This window comes from Arvicola amphibius, chromosome 14, assembly GCF_903992535.2.
Source record: "Arvicola amphibius chromosome 14, mArvAmp1.2, whole genome shotgun sequence".
Classification (NCBI taxonomy): Eukaryota; Metazoa; Chordata; class Mammalia; order Rodentia; family Cricetidae; genus Arvicola; species Arvicola amphibius.
In genome coordinates, this window is record NC_052060.1 from 7,305,135 (window position 1) to 7,317,974 (window position 12,840).

Genomic DNA, 12,840 nt, shown 5'->3' on the forward strand with positions numbered 1-12,840 from the left:
TTTGTAAGAAGCGCTGTTTATTTTTCCTCTGGTCGGTCCAGAAGGACTGCTTGGAGTAACTAGAATTTCAGCCCTCTTCTCAAATATTTTCATCCTTCTCACCTTTCGAGAAACTAATCCGCCCGTTTCTATTTCTTCCCAAAGGGCCGGCGCCAACTGAGGCGACCCCAAAGTCCTAAGAGTCCTTGCCGAGCACCCAGCTCCCGGCTCAAAACTGCTTCAGCCCGGGGGCTCGGGCACGCGAGCCAAGAACGCGCGGGGGTTCACGCGCCGGGCAAGCGCCAAACTGGCCGCGGCCCCAGAGCAGCCTGAGGGCGGGGCTGCTGCGGGGCGGGGCGGGGCGGGGCGGGGCTGGCCGCGCCGGGCGGGAGGAGGCCCGGGGGCGGCTAGGGTGTCACCGCCAACCCGCTCCGGCCGGAAACGGGCTCTTGTTTCCGGCCGGACGGCCGAGAGCCACCGATCCTGAACCAGCCGCTGGAGTCGGAGTGGCGACCCGGTGTGAGCCGGCGGAAAGCCACTGGGGAGAGGCCAGCCTCGGTCAGTCCCGGCTTGGCTCCGGCTCCAGTTCCTGTGGAGAGCAACAGTCGCGGTCGCAGTGTCCGCCTCCGCCTCCATCGTCGTCGGGGGAGGGGCCGCTCGGACCCCGGGGTCACTGCCGAGGAATGAGGAGAGGCGGCCGGGCCCCGCGCTCCGCCCCGGCCTAGAGCCTTGCCCTGAGAGTCGCGAGGGTAACGGAGCCCCCAGCCCTGACAACCCTCCCCGTCCTCCCCCCCCCCCCCCGCCTCTCCAGCGTCCCAAACTCTGCGCCTTGGAGCTCCACTGCTCCCTCTTTCTGACCAGACTTCACCTGAAGCCATCTCCCTTGAGTACCCGCTCCTCGTCTCGCCTCGCCGTTCCCTGCTTGGTCCCCACCTTCCCTCTTCACGCCAGTCTTTTCACCTGCGTCCCGCGCTCCCAGCCCTGCCCGGCGGTTCCTGTCCTCTCCCGAGCTGTGCTGGGCAGTTTGGATGGCCCCCTCTTGTCCGCTAGGCTTTTGGGGAGGGATGGCGGAGTTTTAGGGGGGTCAAGTGGCCTCCGTCGGCACCCTCAACCTAGTGGGATAAAGTTCTTTTGAAGTCATTATAAAAGTAAAATGAAAAGACAAGTTTGTGCTGCTTCTCGATAGCCAAAGGGAGTGCGACCAGTGATGGAGGAAGGGTGAGGGGAGGGGGGGAGGGCGAGAGAGAGAGAGAGAGAGAGAGAGAGAGAGAGAGAGAGGAGAGGGAGAGAGGGGAGATTGTAAGTGTAGGTGTAGAAATTCTAGGGCAGGCTTATGGACTCTAGAAAAAAAGAAAAGTTGCTCTGAGCCGATGGAAACTTTAGAAGCTGATGATGAGTAAGCCGGGGGCTGCGTGATCTCACTCTTCTCATAATTACTAGGTTAACGGTGTGTGGCTCCTGTCGAGATGGAATGGGATTTGTTTACTGGGCCGGCGTATTTTTAGCTTGTCGGCTCACAAGGACCAGCCCTCAGAGTCTGTCTCTCCTCTCTGGTGATAGAGTGTCTATCTAACCTAGGTGTCTTTTCTGAGCGCAAGGCACATGTAAAAATGGGGAAATTGAAAGAAGTGGACTGATGAAATTTGATCTAAGAGGTTATCCCCTACCAAACACACACACACACACACACACACACACGTCTTAGGGAATTTTCATGACTGCAAAGCTAGCTCGACTTTGGCATTTTCTTTATCTTTTGTGAGTACTACAGATGTTTTATTTAGGAAACTAGAAGCTGGTAATTTGTCCGTCTTTGGCTTTTCCTACTATATACTTAGGAGGTCTTTCAGAAGGCAGGATCCCTTTGTCTCTCAGAACCTGTTTCAGAGGTGGAAAAGCAAAATAAGAAATAGTAGTGGTGAGATGAATCCAAAAGAATAGCTTATTTCTATTTTAATTTTAGAAAATGTGTTTCTTATGAGATGTGTTCCTGAAGGGATGGAGAGTCAGACTTGTAGTTAAATGTCGGCTGTGCATAGCTGACAAATGAACATGCTCTAGGTAAACAATGAAGAATTAATTATGTTCTTTGCCCTCATTGTTTTCAGGCAGGTCTTTTCCGCTTACTAACCTGCTGTACTAGTCTGTTGATATTTTGAAGACTGAGCAGAACTGCAAGATAAAAGAAATTGGCTGTTCCTCATGTACAGAACTGAATAGCAGTCTGTTCTAACTTCACTAGTGAGCTGGCATCTTCAGAACGCCTTCCTAACAGGCCAGTTTCTGTTGTACTTAGAGACTGAACATGAACACAAATATTAGCTCATGCTACGAATAATTGAGAAGGCAAATATGCTGAAAAACATATATTCCAAAACCAAAATAGATTCTTTTTCGATTTTTCCCTCTCACTTTGGATTATCAGCACCTTTTGGCCAATCATTACCCATTACCGTGAATAATTTAGAATCGAATAGATGTCTGCTTTGGGACATTACACATTCAAATAGGAGGTAAAGATGGAAGTTTGTTTCCAAACTACTACTGATTTATTACTTTTGGTGGTCTGATTTGTCTTATTCTTTTCCTTTAGTACCAGGGACGACTTCTGTGGAGGAAAAAAAAAGTAAAACTTTGCCAAAGAAAAAAGGCCGGTGCGCTGTGTAAGGCAGGGTGGCAGCAGTGGGTTCTGGTGTGCGGTGTAAAGCAAGACGACCAGGTGCACCTGGTCAGATGCTCTGTGGTGGAGTTATATCACTAGCCTGGAACTTCCTTGGCATGATAATTGCTTTATCTCTCTTTTTCTCTCCTACCCATTAGTGGAAAAATATCTCAGTTGGAGTCTAAATCGGATTAATAAGAATCACATATATCCACTTGGAGTCTTGACTGTTATATAGATGTTTTAATCCTTGTGAATTGACTGGTCCCCATAGTAGTTATGACAGATGGGTGACTTCTGTTTATAGCTGACTTCCTTTTGTTGAACTGTATATATTATTCCACAGGGTGGGGAGTGAAGAGTTTGTGGAAACCTAGAAATGAGTGTAAAGCAAGCAGCCCAATAGATCCACCACTATTCTTAGTTCTCAGAAGGCCTTTTTAGAAATTTGAGGTACAGTGTGAGGCACATTGTGTAGCAGCCAAGTGAGCTGGGATAGGACAATTTATTATCACAGATGAATGTTCACATTATTGTGGGAGATTTGTATTGCTTGTTAGTGTTTCTGGACTCCCAGATGCCTCAAGTATTCTAACAGTACTGACTGAGACTATTGGAGAGAGAGAGAGAGAGAGAGAGAGAGAGAGAGGAGACAGATAGAGACAGAGAGGCAGAGAAAGACAGAGAGATAGAGACACACACACACACAGAGAGAGAGAGAGAGAGAGAGAGAGAGAGAGAGAGAGAGAGACTGTGTTTGTGTCTTCCTTGGCACAAACACTTATCCCACCCAAGGGAAAAAATCAGTCCTTGGAAATGTGATCTCAGTGATATGTTTCCTATGTGGAATGGTGACTGGAATCTTAGTAGTGTCTGATAGATTCAGACAATTAAAATTCTGTGCAGGGCAGTTTTTATCATGAACTGCTGAATTTACTTGGCTTTTTAAGATAATAGAAGAGAGGACTTAAACATTCCTTGCTGAATAATGTTTGAACACCCCTATGGATGAAGCAACCTGCAAGCTCCAGTGGCAGCCTTTGGGGAGATAGATGTGAAACAGGTGTCTTTTCCCTTGGAGTGGGAGGTGAAGGGTAGGGAGGTAATATGTGGGACACAGATCAGGGCAAAGGAGGATGGTGAATGGTGACATACATGGGAAGAGGCTTTAGTGTTTAAACACTTTAATATGTCAGAAACTGTCTAAACAGTTATACTGGCATGTGGATGGGCTGGAGAAAACTTGAAGTAAGAAGGAATTAATGAAATTAAACAGAGCTTTCTGAATCAGTATGTTTTGAAATGGACTTGGGAGATTATGGATTAGTCATAGGAAACTATGGACTATGAAATTAGATGAACTTTGGTTCTTCTCTTTATGACATTACCTTGCCCAGGTTATTACCTATATAAGTGTGCACACTAAAGTTGAATAAAAATCTTTTCTGTGTTAGGAATAAAAGAAAAAGATTTTCTGAGGGGATGGGGGCTGTTGTCAGCCCTGCATAGATCGGTTGTGGTGGTGCATCTATGTAATCCCTGTTCTTGGGAGGTAGAGGCAGGAAGAGCAGAGGTTTCTGGGCACCCTTCCTTAGATGTGTAGTGAATTCAGACCCAGCCCGGGACACATGAAACCCAGTATCAAAAACCCAACAAAAGCATTTTCCAAATAAAGTGTAGAATATACAGTGTGCAGTGATGGTATGTATGAATGACTAAGTTTTGTGTGAGAGTGACTGGGGAAAATGTGGGCTGGTCCAGTCACGGGGAGTAAGACGGTGGAAGGGACTCAGAGGCCAAAACTGTTGGATGTGGACAGAAGGGTCAATAGAGTCATTGTAGGTCCTTGAACAAAGGGTGGATTTAATGAGAAATATTGAGCCCTTTGGTCCAGGAACTCAGGGACAAGGAGTCAGGCAGGCGCCGGTACATTGTGACTCTTCTGCTTCTTTTCTGTACCATCCTGGCCCAAAGATATATAGCCAGTAGATGAAAGATTCCATATAGAAGTTTTTGTATTTGTGTACCTGCTGTCTGAGCTCTGCTTGTCCCTGTCTCATAGTGCACCAGCCTGTGGAGAAATCGCAAGACTATGGCGGGGTTCTGCTCCAAAGCTTGTGGTAAGGATGACATCATATTTCCAGGGCATTTAGCAGCTAATGTTGAGGGTACTGGCATAAGAATGCAACACTTTTTGAACAAATTTATTATTTTAAAAATGCATTATTTTGTTTGATGGTGGTGGCCCATGCCTTTAATTCCAGCGCTTGGGAGATAGAGGCAGGTGAATTTCTGTGAGTTTGAGGCTAGCCTGGTCTACAGAGCTAGTTCTAGGACAACCTCGACTACCGAAGAAACCCTGCCTCGTAACCCCCACCCTGCCAAAAAAAATATTTTTAAAGCCAGACTTACTCTTTTGGGGGTTATACTGATATTGAATTTACACTTCTAAACCTATATTATCTGATAGCAAGGAAAGTCTGTAGGAATGATGGAGTACAATTGTACAGTTTGTACAATTTTGGCTTAAATATTTGGTTTTAGAAATCCACAAAACTAATAGTCCATTTATAGGTAATTAAAACTAGACTGTACTAAGTATCTTAATGTAGGCTAATTTAAAAAACTGTGAAGGTGAATGTGGCCTCTCAGGCTATCTCCCTCATGCATAAGAACAGTTGGTCGATGATGTCTGCGTTCCAGCTAGAATGGATCTTCTTTCATCTTGTCTGGGGAACCCACTGCATTGTTAACGACTAAGGTAGCTTTCTTAAAAGTCTTGGGCACTGAAAAATCTTCTCCAGCTATCTTAAAGGAAAATTCTCCGGTAATACGGCTAATTTAAAAAGGTGTGTATGAAAGAAAGGTCTCCATGCAACAGGCACTCAGCTGTTCTTTAGTGGACTGCCGCCTTCACCCTGCCCGCCGCGACCTTCTTGCAGTCACTACAGAGCTATGCATTTGTGACGCCATGAGCACGGGCATTGCTGACCTCTAGTCAGGTGGTTGTACTTCCGAGTTGGAAACCAGAAGCGGCAAAGACAAGAATTTTATCATCTCTAGCTAGATTGGGATTAAGTTCAACTGTGTTATCTTATAGTGATATCTTATTCCTTTATTTCTTCTGAGAAATAGTTTGAAGTGAAAAGAGTTAGTTAAACTTGTTTTTATTCAGTTCTGTGCTAAGTGCTTGAAGGACCAGGGCAACATGCAGCTTCGTGTTCTTGAGTTTTTGAGTTCGGCTGGAAGTCAGAAATGGTTGGATATCTTTTGAGCCTGTATTTACATGCGAGGCACACTTTTAAATTGAAAGTATATTATGAATTGCATGGCCCAGGTCTTATGCCATAGACACTTTAGGAGAAGAGTACTCTGGTAATTATGGAAGGTACCACATAGGAATTATAGCATTTCAGATACTTTATAAAAGTGCATTAGGGAAGTCAGGTATAGTCACACACACACACACACACACACACACACACACACACACACACACACACACACCCCAAATGGAGGTGGCACACGCCTTTAATCCTAGCCCTTGGGAGGCAGAAGCAGGCAGATCTCTGTGAGTTCTAAGACAGCTAATGCTACATAGAGAAACCTGCCTCAAAAAACTAAAAACCAAACAAAAAACAAGACAGAACAGCAGCAAAAACCAAGAAATCAAAGGGACCAAACAAAATCCTAGAAACAGAATAATATTCAAGATATTCTAGGAATGTTGATTAGATTGCCCTGAGTAGTAGTGAAATGATTATTTGGGGCTGTGTTTACAGGAAAAGGGAGTCTTAAAAGCTAGGCTAATAAATTTATGTGTTGAGAGATAGAAAATAGGGAAAAGGGAACTTATGAAGATTTTTTTTATTAAAATAGTGATATGACAGTAAGACAGAAGTTGGCTTATTGTTTTACAGGGAATAGAGATTGATATCTGGAGTCTGAAGTGATTGAAGGTAGAATACAGAAAAGAGTAGAAATGAGATAGTGAAAGACAAGTTGAGAACTGGGTAAGGAGACCCAGGACGGTGAGGAGTCAGATAGGACTTGTCAGGCCTGGGCTATATGAGACACTGTGGGCTGAGATAAAGTCATTTAGAAGATTTCTTTATTTTTACTTTTTAAAAATTTTTGTATGTATGTGATGTATATAGCAGGTTCTGCATGTATGTATATGAACCGTGGAAATGCCTCTTGGCCAGGTTAAGGTGCCCGATTCACTAAACCATAGTTACAGTTGGTTGTGAGCTACCTAATGTGGGTGCTGGGTCCATGACCCTGCTCCTCTAAGAAGAGCAGCAAGTGCTCTTAAATGCATAACCATCTCTGCAGCCTCAGATTTCCTTATTTTTAAGGAAAACATGATGAGTTCAATTTGGGATATATTTGATTTCAAATGGCACATGTTCGACGAAAGCTGCTTTGGTTGCCAGAGTTGGGGGTGGCGGCCGTGGATAACAGGTATCACAAAGATGCACTGGCTGCAGCTGTGCGAGGATGGCTTCAGAGGAAGCAGCATGGTGGAGACTGGCAGTAAGCCCGAGTGTTAGCATTTCTTCCTTTCAAGCCATCCCGGTTGCTTCTTCTTTCTCCTTTCCTGTTTATTTGGTTCTGTTTTCTAGCCTTTGCCCCACCCAGTGTCTATTGGATGTCTTGCATCTTAAAAACTTCTGTCCTAGGTGCTGGAGAGGTGGGAATGGGTCAGGAAAAGTCTCTGCTCACAAGAAGCATAAGGATCTAATTTAGTGGTTCTTAACCTGGTGGATCACAACCCCTTTGGGGTCGTATAAATAGATATTTATAGTACTATTCATAACAGTAGCAAAGTTAAAGTTATGCAAAAGCAAAAAGTTATGAAGTAGCAACAAAACAATATTTTGATGGGGGTCACCACAACATGAACTGTAGTAAAGGGTCACAGCATTAGGAAGGTGGAGAATAATGGGTCTAATTGAAAGATAGTAAATATATAGATGAAGTGTGATAAAAGCTGTAATAAAGTTAAGGGGTAGAGAGTGGAGGCCCACACGTCATTTCTGCCATGGGTCTGCAACGACAGGACAAACAGATGGCCTCCCAGAGGATGACATTGGAAGGGAAGGTTGAGCTAAGCATGCAGCCTACAGGAGACTGAGAGAGAGTAGCACACTGTATGCTGAGACTATAGCTTGAATAAAAAAGTAAAGGAATGAAACAGATTTATGTAGTGCCTAAGAAATTATGGATGGCAGACAAAATTGGGCAAGGCTGGATCATGTGGAGCTTTATCTCCTGTCAGTATATCCATCCATCCATTATTTATTGAGATGGAGTTTCATGCTATAACCTAGGCAGGCCTGGAATTAAACTATGTAACTCAGGCTGGTCTTGAATTTATAGCGGTTCCTTTGCCAGCCTCATAAGTGTTCCTAAGTACAGTCGTGAACCTCCATGCTTAACTTATGTTTATTTTGTGGTGCTGAGAATTGAACTCAGTCTTGTGCATGCTAGGTATGTGCTCTACCACTGGCGTGCTTTAACTGGTAGTGCAGTAAATGGGGCGATAATAAGGATTATAAGCAAATGGGTGATAAGTTTCAAACCCAAGAAAGGTTATTTCAGTGGTGTCTAAAGTGTATTTGAAATGAAGAAGGCAAAGGGCCTTTTGGTACTTTCCTGTTTAACCAGAGCATTTTTGTTGATGGAATTTATGGAGTTAGAGAACTGGAAGGATTACTATATTTTATTAATTTCAAATTGAATACCTGAGGATTTAATCAGAATCACAGACTAGTTTTAGTAGCTCAGTCTACAATTCAGTCTTTGTGGCTGACCTTTGGCAGGTGATGAATAAATGTGAGGTCACCCACTGTTCTCTCTGCTGTCCTGTTTCAGTGTTTGTTTCATTCTCCCTCCTTGTGTTGTGCTACAAGACAGAAGGGCTTATTATTACCCCCATCCCACTGTCATTTTTAACCAAAGGGAACAATGGTATTTCCTAAGATTTGATTGAGAAAATCCTGCTTTGAAATACCACTTAGGAGGGACTTTTGACCTGGGTCAATTAGGTGCCTAGAAGGTATTGTTAGGATTATCTTTTAATTGTGGAAGGAGATTGGTTTTCATGGGAGTTTGTGTGTCATTCTTTGCTGGGGAAAAACAGGATCAGATAGGGAACATTTTCAGTTTCCCGATTCCCTTGGGGAAGTTAAGACTCTGGGGAGTGTGGAAGGATGGGTACTTTCTGATGGCCTTCCTCAGATCTTGACTGACTTGCGATTTTCTTCTGTTTTCTGAGCTGTGTCAACATCTTCTCCAGAAAAGGGCTTTGGTTTGGAAGCTGTCCACTTCAGCAGATCTGCCAATTCTTGATTCTTTCTCAAGTGGGCAAGGGTACATTTTGTTTTTGTTTATGAGTGTTGGGGGAGGGGAGAAAGGAGTTACAGAAGAGCTACTCACAGCCAGTCCTTGTCTGGATTCCTTTGTAGCTGGAAGTTTCCTTGGCTTTGTTTTGGGGGAGATGACTTTGCTCCACCGGCATTTAAGTTATTTGGGAAGGTGGTTCTCACTCCCCTCAGCTATCTGATTTGGGATGGCAATATAAAAACTTCATTCTTAACCAGTTTGTCAGCCCCTACTCCACCCTGTTCTAGACGCTTCTTGTGTATACTGTGTGAAGTATTTATGACTCCAGCCTAAAATGAAACCAATCACTTGTTCTCTTGAAACAGTGGTTCTCAACTTGTGGGTCGCAACCCCTTTGGGAGTTGTTGAAGGACCCTTTCACAGGGGTTGAATATCAGATATCCTGCATATCCGATGTTTACATTACAATTCATATCAGTAGCAAAATTACAATTATCAAGTAGCAACAAAATAACTTTATGGTTGGCGGTCACCATCACATGGCGGTGTATTATAGAGAAAGAATTGTATTAAAGAGTTACAGCATTAGGACGGTTGAAAACGACTGCCTTAAAAGTTTAGAAGAACTATCCCACTTCTGAGTGTTACCATTGCATTAATGGCCCTTATTTCCGGCTTTCCTCTGTTGTGTGAGGCTTTGGCCCCAGGGTCACCTTTGCGTACTAGGCGCTGCTCTGCTGCTGAGCTATGTTCCCCAACCCGTGATTTCCAGAGTTTGCCGGCTGCCTATCCAGCCTTTTCAATTTTTTTGTTTTTTTTATATTTTATTTTATTTTATTTTGAGACGTGGTTTCTCTTTATAGCCCTGGCTTTCCTGGAATTCACTATATAGACCAGGCTGTTCTGGAATTTAGAGATCCACCTGCCTCTGCCTCCTGAGTGCTGGGATTAAAGGCGTGCACCACCACTGCCTGGCTGCTTTTCAGTTTTTCATGAGGAGCTATTTTAAACATTTAGGAAATTTTAGGGAAAAAGCCCTAACATAATTTTGAGTCCACAACTCAAATTTAAAGAATATTACTATTTTATCATATTTGTTTTAGATGTCTTACACTCTTTAAATATTTTACAAATATAGCTGAAGTCCTACCCTACATCCGTCCCCCTTCCTCTTTTCAAGAAGAGACTGTGGTCCTGATCATTGCATTTTTAGATTTTATACTTTTTTCCTACATATTGCATATTCATAAACATGTTTATGTATACTGTATAAATCTTATGTAAGTATAGTCTTACTATTGTCAACAGATAATACAGTGTTTGCAATGTTCTCAAAATCGCTTTCTCAGATGTGTCTAGATGTGGATCTAGTTTATGCTGCCACTTAATCTTTAAGTTTACTTCCTCTTTCCACTGCTAAAGAGCCCCTACCAGCCATTAAGATCTGGTGTTCAGTCTTTACAGCATCTTTCTTGTTTCGTCTCCCAGTAGGATGCGACCGACTGTTGCAACTGCTGATCTGTACCGTGATGTTGGTACTTGTCGTGTAGTATTTGTATGTTCTCATCCTTTGGCTTGTTTGTGCCATTGGTATACCTCTTTTAAGCACAGTAAGTGCCTTGAAAACAGACAAGTCGTCCCTTATTTTTGTTTTCCTTGTGGGTCTTACCACAGTAAGCATTTAGTAACAATTAGTTATGATTAGTGATTAAATGGTCAGATTAATAAAAAAATAAGGGTATCTATTGAGTTAGTGAACTCTTATTTTAATTTAAAAATTGGAGATGTCCCTATAAAAGTAAAATTTACAAAGAAACATCCTGCAACAAAAAGTATATTGAAATATACATAAAGTACACTCAAGACTAATTTCCTGCAGGGAGTAAGAGCACATTCCTTGGAAGTTAAAGCAGAAATGGATAGGTGATATCATCGCAGTGGGAAACTCCTGGGAAGTGATCCTGGTGACTTTTGATCCTTGTGTGTTCCTGTGGCCAGACTCACTTCAGTAGCTATCAGATTCTGCTTTTGTCGTCAAGGTCTTGATATCCTCATTAGAGATGAATATTCACACACACACACACACATACACACACACACACACCACCACCACCACCACCACCACCACCACCACCACCACCACCACCACCACCAACAACAACAACAACCTCTGTTTACTTACTAAATGCTGCTGAAGACAAGGAAATTTTGACCTAAAGAAGAAAACGTGATACACACATTCCTACATACATGTGTACAAGTATTTTTAACCATGTCTCCACCTCCAGCATACATTCTTCTTTCTTTCTTCTTCCTTCCTTCCTTCCTTCCTTCCTTCCTTCCTTCCTTCCTTCCTTCCTTTCTTTTTTTTAATTTTTGGTTTTCGAGACAGGGTTTCTCTGTAGCTTTGGAGCCTGTTCTGGAACTAGCTCTTGTAGACCAGGCTGCCCTCGAACTCACAGAGATCCGCCTGCCTCTGCCTCCGAGTGCTGGGATTAAAGGCGTGCGCCACCACCACCTGGCCAGCACACATTCTTATATACATGTGTACATGTTCTTTTAGCCATGTCTCCTCCCACCTCTCACTTCCCAACTTTTTTTGGGGGGGGAGATAAGGTCTAACTATGTAGCTTGCACTGGCCTGTTCCAGAATTCACAGTCCTGCCTCAGCCTACCCACTGTGGGATTACCAGAATTACTTATTGTTGTTTTATGAGACAGTTTCTCTGTGTAGGCCTGGCTGTCCTGTAGACCAGGCTAGCTACTAACTCAGAGATTCACCTGCCTCTGCCTCTGGGATTAAAGGCATGCCCCACCACTGCCCAGCTTGCTTGCTTCCTCCCTCCCCCCCTTTTTTTTAATTGAGTAGGCCTAGGTTGTTGGTTACACACCTTTAATCCCAGCACTCAGGAGGCAGAGGCAGGTGAATGTCTTGAGTTCTAGTCTAGCCTGAACAAAGTAAGTTCCAGGACAGCCAGAGCTACACAGAAAAACTCTGTCTCAACAAACAAACAAACAAACAAATAAATAAATAAATAAACAAACAAAATTGAAGGCAGGATGTTTCAAAAGCTACAGACGATTGTTTTAAAAAGCATCAAAGTCATATTAGTTCTGCAGCCTAAAGCCCTAACAAAACATTGTTTGGGCCTCAGTGATTTGCCCTATCCCCAAATAAAAGTTAACTATTAAGGTAACTGTATGAACAGTCTAATATTAGTAATTTTATATACTTAAGTTTGTATGTTTAACTTGAAGTTTAATTTCCTCTTGGAGTTCTGAAGCATAATATCATGAAGTTTTTGAAGTAGATAACCCCAAATTCAATTATATTTCTGAAATGTACCTGAATTTTACTTCAACTACTTTTCTTTACAGTTATTGTTAGGTCAAATTTTGGTGGAGTGTCTCTTTTGGATCACATGAAGGTTGTAAGAGAATGTGTGGGGCTAGAGTGGCTTCTATTAATGTCTTCAGAATTAAGATGTTAATAATTAGGGTTACAGAGATAGATCAATCGGTAACTTAGCTTTGGTCGAGAAGCCTAAGATGTGCCAGGCATGGTGGTGCATGCCTTTAATCTTAACACATGGGAAGCAGAGGGAGGTGGATCTCTGTGAGTTTGAGGGCAACCTGGTCTACAAAGCGAGTTCCAGTACAGCCAGGGCTACACAGAGAAACCTTGTCTCAAAAAACAAAAACAAAACAAACAAAAAGCCTAAGATGAAAAATTTGCTGTTACTATGTACATGTAATTGATTGTGTTGGTTTAATAAGTTTACATAGTCCATAAATAATACCCCCCCCCCCCCCCTTTGGCTGTCTCCATAGGGAGATCTGGTGTTGGAGAA

The 12,840-nt window shown here is 43.1% G+C and overlaps 1 protein-coding gene across 3 annotated transcripts in view; it reads left to right on the forward strand.

The window, feature by feature from the left end:
• The first annotated feature begins 422 nt into the window (after nucleotides 1-422).
• Otud7b (OTU deubiquitinase 7B) overlaps nucleotides 423-12,840 on the forward strand; it is a 60,022-nt gene continuing 47,604 nt past the window's right edge. For 2 of the 3 annotated variants that reach the window (XM_038311503.1, XM_038311505.1), the window contains exon 1: nucleotides 423-728. The gene's annotated coding sequence lies outside the window, so the exon portion shown is untranslated. Of the gene's footprint in view, nucleotides 729-4,703; nucleotides 4,762-12,840 lie in introns of all 3 variants that reach the window. The other variant, XM_038311504.1, reaches the window with a different exon arrangement.